This window comes from Limulus polyphemus, unplaced genomic scaffold (genome assembly GCF_000517525.1).
Source record: "Limulus polyphemus unplaced genomic scaffold, Limulus_polyphemus-2.1.2 Scaffold1592, whole genome shotgun sequence".
Classification (NCBI taxonomy): Eukaryota; Metazoa; Arthropoda; class Merostomata; order Xiphosura; family Limulidae; genus Limulus; species Limulus polyphemus.
In genome coordinates, this window is record NW_013667202.1 from 48,739 (window position 1) to 56,008 (window position 7,270).

Sequence of the window (7,270 nt, forward strand, 5' to 3'; positions counted from 1 at the left end):
GTTTGGTACTTTCCATTCATTAGAGATATAACTTTATATGGAACTACTTGTTACTTTCTCTCCATTGGAGATTCACCTTTACATGGAACTACTTGCTACTTACTATACTGGAGATTCACCTTTACATGGAACTACTTGCTACTTACTATACTGGAGATTCACCTTTACATGGAACTACTTGCTACTTACTATACTGGAGATTCACCTTTACATGGAACTACTTGGTACTTACTATACTAGAGATTCACCTTTACATGGAACTACTTGTTACTTTCTATACCGATGATTCATTTATACATGTAACAACTTATTACTTTCTATACTGGAGATTCACCTTTACATGGAACTACATATTACTTATCATATTGGAAATTCATCTTTACATGGAACTACTTGTTACTTATTATACTGCAGATTTACGTTTACATTGAAATACTTGTTACTTTCTATTCAAGAAATACATCTTTACATGGAACTACTTTTACTTATTATACTGGTCATTCATCTTCACATAGAAGTACTTGTTACTTACTTTACTAGAGGTTCACCTTTACATGGAACTACTTGTTACTTACTATACTGGAGATTCACCTTTACATGGAACTACTTGTTACTTTCTATACTGGAGATTCACCTTAAAAGGAAATTACATGTCATTTGCTATACTGGAGATTCACTTTTACATAGAACTACTATTACTTGTATAGTGGAGATTCAACTTTACATGGAAATACTTGTCAGTTACTATACTGGAAGTTCACTTTTACCTGGACCTACTTGTTATTTTCTATACTAGAAATTCACCTTTACATGGAACTACTTGTTACTTTCTATACTGGAGATTCACCTTTACATGGAACTACTTGTTACTTTCTAACCTTGAGATTCACCTTTACATAGAACTACTTGTTCATTTTTACCTGGAAATATTTCTTATTTTCTATACCGGAGAGTCATTTTTACATGCAACTACTTGTTTCTTTCTATAGTGGAGAGTCACCTTTACATGGAACTACTTGTTACTTACTATACCGGAAGTTCATTTTTACCTGGAGCTACTTGTTATTTTCTATACCAGAGAATCACCTTTACATGGAACTACTTGTTTCTGCTTGTTGTTTTTCATAATTATAATTATAATATTTCTTAATCATAGGGTCTCCATAATTTCCACAGTGGCTAAATGAGAAAAAAAAAAACAACAGTTAATCCTCCAATAATTTTCTAATTACTTAGTGCTGTAATCTACTAATCTTTAGGGACTGATCAAACACCGGCGACTTTCTCACCATCTGATGTTTCTTAACCTAGCTTCATAACAGGTGCATGGTTATTACCAGAAATAATCATAAGAAAGAAAGGAGTTATCCCGAGGTTCTTTGTAAAACGTATGTGGGTAAACATGGTAACACATGTCAATGCATTTCTGTTGCCACGCATGGACGAATGTATTGCTGCATTGGATGGATCCTATCGGTTTAGTTCACTAGATACCACCTCCAGTTACTAGATGGTTAGTCAACACGACCAAGTGTCGAGCCAAGATTGCTTTTCGTATGTGATGAGGCTTACATGAGCATCACGCCATGTGGTTCCTGTGATGTACCAGCTACTTTTGAGCAGCTGCTGGAACTTACAGTAGGTGATTTACAACTGGAACAGTGTTTAATTTAAGTCAAGAGATTTTTGCGTTTAGTCACATGTTTTAGGCATACATTGAAAATGTAAATATAGTATTTCAACGTTTGCAAGAAGCAGGGCTGAAACTGAAGCCAGAGAAATGTTCTATCATGTAAATAAATATAGAGCTTTTAGAACATACAGTGAGTACAGGTGGAGTGCTCATAGACCCTGCTAAAACAAAAGCAACACTACACTGGACTGAACCATCAAACAAGAAGTCAGTGAAAAAGTTTTTTGGCTGTAGGGCGTATTAGACTCTTGATGGCCAGTCTTTAAATAATGGCAGAACCAATAATAACTTGATTCCAATTTTCACGGACTGAGAATTTTGTAAGGAAATTTCCATCACTAAAAATGTGTTTTGGTATTAACTTATTTAATAAAAAATATTCTATTCATCCGAGGTAGAGATGTCAAAAACAGTGTTAAAGGATATGCAATCCACACACTAACATTTACCAGTATAGTTAGTGTACAATAAATTAAGAACTATTTGAAGTTGTACTCATAAAGAACTTTCACCACTATCTTCTTATTGAGTAGATCAAGTGACGAATAAATGTAAGAGATCTGGAAAGTGGACTCTATTAAGTGGATAAGTCCATATAAATGTTTGTTGATTGCACAAGTTTGGATGTCAACAGATAGGTAAGTGGCCAAAAGACAATTTGTTTCTTTAAGAACAAGGACAGATTGGTCTATCTGCTATGTCCACTGCAGGGAATCGAACTCCAAATTTTAAACCTTTCAGTCCTTAAACTTACCACTATCCAGTGTGTGATCCAAAAGACAGAGGAGAACATATGACAAGATGATGAAAGAATATTAGTGTGACCAAAAAGACTGGGTGTGGCTCTGGTATACTCATAGACCTTATCTTGTTCTTTGGAGACTTAAGTTATCAAACTATGAAACTTAACGTTCCTGTGCCACAGAAAAGTATGTTGAACACGTCGATAAGCTGAAGCTGTATATTCTTGACAAGTCTCTACAACACCGGTTTCGCCATGGAGAAGAGAGTGGACAAGTCAAAGATGCAGACATTATCAAGTTCAACAATGAATGTTTCCCCCGATGTAGCAAAAGAAGAAACCAATATCAAACCTACCCTGGCTGTACATAATGAGTTGGAGGAATAGAAAATGTCCATTCAACTGTGTAAAGTATTTGGGTGCACAACCACAGTGACAATAATGAAATCTCAATCAATATGGCTAGGAGTGAGAGATAACTCTCTAAGGATAGGGAAGTTGCATTATCTGCAGCGAAAGCTACTATGAAACCAGCAGACAAAACACACATTGTAACCTAGTCTTTCAGCCACCTACTGAAGAGATTCACAGTTTTTACAACATATATGTGTGTATATATATGTGTGTGTGTGTGTTTGTGTGCATTTAAAAATATTTTCCAAGTTTCAACGTTTCGGACAAATGATGTTCATACTTATAATATTTAGAAAATTCACAATCAGAAATGGTAGCTAACAGGTTGACTCAAGATAAAGCCTACATAGAAGAAGTCTGGCATACTCATGCAATGAAAGTAGTACATATCATTGAAAACTAGTATTATACAATGGTGTTTATATGCGTTCTCCTACTGCATTTAAATTTTCTACTGGGTAAAATCTATGCGTTTGTGTCGTCCGCAAATACACACGCGTATGCTTGTGTATGGTAAATATTCATAAAATCACATTAAAGTAGAGAGTCAAATGAAGTATCTCTATTGTGGGAATAAAAACTTGAAATTAAAGTAAGAAAATCTACTAAGATTTGGTAATAGTTTGAGGTTTTGAATGATAATAGCTTGCTTGTGCAGTAGCTGTCTTTCAAAGAACATTCAGAAAACCCAACTTTGATGTTATAGTGTACAGTAGAGAAAATAGGCAGAGTTGTAACATTTTATTCTAAGAGGTTTTTATGCTAATGTGTGACAAAACGTGCAAAATTTAGTTTAATTCAATGTTCTTGTTTTTTCTTTAGTGGTGGTGACTGCCATGCACAAGGGTCAAGAGAGGAATCAGCAGCTTTTGTAGCTGCAAACAAGTGAAACAACAGTTTAGTTGATGCTGCATTATATAAGGTCTGTTTGATGATGCTTCTTCTACAGTGTTACAATTTATGCTCCTTGCAGCACTCAGACAGTTGTATTTTTCTTGTACCATCCAGTGGAATACCAAAGGGTGGCACTTGGCTTGCAAGTAGAACAGTACTCAACCATGATATGTTGGCAAACGTTAAACATATGAGAGATAAGGTTTTGGTTTAGTGTGGTATAGAACACTGCCGAAGCAGGACATTTCGTTTTAGACATTGTTTTTAAAACCTTTGCATTTGATTCTATTTATAGCTTAAGAAAACTTCAGCGTATAGTTGGAATGGAGGTTTGACCAATCGCCCCGCTATACTAAAATCTTAAATTTGATCTACCTCCAGATAGGTTGGCGAGTACCGATATAATTGCTTTCATCGTTTGTTTAATTAGTACAGGGCAGCATTCAGAATGATCATAGTTGCTGTGACCCATGTTGTATTTTTAAAAATTTTGCTTATTTTGAAATTTAATTACAAAACTATATTCCATCATTATGGAAAACACATTATATCTCAGTGCTAAACGTATAGTGAAGTTGCAGGTTTTGAGTAAGATTCCATTTACCCTTATGTTTATTGATATGGATGGTTATCCAGTTGCTTCACCAATAGACATTGACTAATTCCTACTGGCTCTCATATTCTAGACCATCTCACCATTAGAGCATGAAGATAAATATGACATGTTAAGAAAATGAGCAGCAGCTCTAATCCCAACATTCCCAAACACACCAAAGTTGTGTCATCCATCAGCAATTCAAGTGTCTCATCTTTGGCTACCACATAAAACTCGATCCCTCCAACATGCAAATTTAGAACGGTGAATAGCTACCATGGCCTCTGTGACTTCGAAGTTACCATTACTGTTACTTCCACACCTTCAACATTCTTGGCAGGAAGGCCAGGAACCTAGAAGTTCCCAGCAGAGCCCCAAGCAACTTACGGGTTGTGATGTGGTGGAGAAGCCATTATCAAACTTAGGCAACATGCTGGAGTGCCACTTTAGCATATATGTTATGCAAGGACAACCAACACAAGGAACAGGAATGGGAGTGTCCCAGGACACTACTGAACTTTTGTTTACGTGTATTCATTGAATATGATAAGCTTAAAAATAATATTCAATAAATAAGGATTTGAGTCATCAGAATATTTTGCTGTCTTAGAAAATAAAAACCCTTCATTTCTGTGAAAATCTAAGAAGTCTCATTGGTAAAAATCGAGTAGTACGTTGTTTACCAAAGAGGTTCCCTCCATCTTTCCAGAAGTGAATGTTATATTTTTTCATTTTTATTTGCAAATTACACTAACAAGTGTCACAAAATGACAAAATACCAATTGTAAAATATTTGTGAATTACACATTGCTTAAACAGAGTTATAATATTTATATTAATGCTCCCGTTGGGTCAGTAGTAAGTCAATGGGCTTATAACGCTAAAAATCTGGTTGCGACACCTGCAGTGAGCAGAGCACAGATAGTTCATTGTTGGATATACAAAACTGTTTAGTGTAAATGTTATTATTTAGTTTATTTTATGACTTAATAGCTAATGATCGTTTAGTTTTCATGACAGCAGTGTTGAAGATTGATTGTTTTAAATGTGTTAGCTGTGACAAATTTTTGTTACATAACTCTGTACGAATTGTACGTTGTGTGTTTGCAATTACATTGTTGGCTAGGCTTTACTAATATTGTTGACGTCACGTTACTCGAATCTTCGGTATTTTTCTCGTTGCCTTAACTGACTATTGTTACATTAGAATGTCGCTCGTGGAGTTTATAGAAAGTTCGGGGCCTTAGTGAACAACATATAAACATAGGTGACTAGCGAGCGCAAGTGAAGTAGAGAAAAAGTAAAGTGAATTCAAGTAAAAGTTCAGTCAGAAAAAAGTTAGAAAACGTGAAGTTAACCGGCGTGTGAGTGATTAGCCTAAACGGTTGATATCTTAAAGTAAGTTTCACAGTTAACAGAGATAAGGGAGAATAATGTGTCTTTTCAAAGGTTGTTCTAAAGTAATTGAACCCGTCTGTGTGGACTTTGACGGAAAGGAGAAAATTATTTAAAGTTCAGGGTACGACTGTGATAAACCACTGAGTAACGTAAATGAATTATTCATTGATACTATTGTGATAAGAGTAGAGAAAAATAATTCATGTTGGCTATTGAATTCTAAGGTAATTGACTCAGTCTGTGTAAATTTTTGACAAGAAAAGAGAATTATTTAGTTTTAGATAAAACTGTGATATCCTACAGTGTAAAGAATTTTGTAAATACGTTTGACTTGTTTTGAATATATTATTTTGAAACAAGAGGATTGTGTGATGTCCATTTATTGTTCGAATTTATCGCCAACAAGTCACACACACCTACCGTAAACGAATCCCAGCCTATGTTTACATATTTAAACTCCAACATCCATTGTGTAGCTTTGTGCTTACCACCAAACAAACATAAACAAATAATTCATAATACATACTAAAATAGGTTTCATAAAACCTTCATAACTAATCAGGTACACTAAACCTCTTACTTTAATTAGTATAGACGAATACAAAACGTTAATGCGAAGGACGAATTATTACTATCATATATAATGTAACGAAAGCGTAATGGTATAAATATATTGAAATAGACTTGAAAGTCGGAATAAAGAAATGAAAACCAGGAGCTGTTTCTTTTTTGCTATTATTCAACATTTTATTTTTTTTTCTGTATAGTCCCCCGGTGAGACAGCGGTAAGTCTACGGATTTACAACGCTGAGATTAGGGATTCGATTGCCCTCGGTAGACATAGCAGATAGCCCAATGTGACTTTGATATACACTCACCTTATTTATATTATTTTCAACTTTATTTTCGGGCAGTACAGTGGCAAATAGTTCTTGACGAGTGTATGTACTTTCATGGTATTTCGTGATACGTTTTGATTTATTATAAAACATTTGTAAATTATTAAAACCTCGCCGAACTATAACTTTAAATATGCATTTCTGATTAAAAAGTTATCACTCAGAATCACATACAAAAGTTATAATGGTTTTCAAACGAGACCCAAAACTCGAGCGCTTTCGAATAGTCTACTATTCTTCTCCAGTAGAATATTACTGCAATATAATTTTAATGATATTGTTGACAGCTATGTTTTCAGTCTTAGCCAATTAGTAAAATATTTTTAGCAATTATATTATTGCGAATTTGTTCAGTTCTTACAATAAAATTATTGCATTTTGTAATAGTGTAACACTTAGAATTTGACAACTATGATATTTTTACGCTTAATATAACGTTTTTATCTCTTCACTAAAATTGTGAATTTTTTCAAGAGAAAAACGTGAAACTCAGTCTATCATCCAATTCACCATTTATCACAGAGTTAGGCAGTTTCAAGAAAATCCACTTGTTATCAGCAACGCCGAAATTCATAATTTTGTAAAAAATGGATATATATATATATATATATTGTTGCGTATCTGCTTGTTTGTTA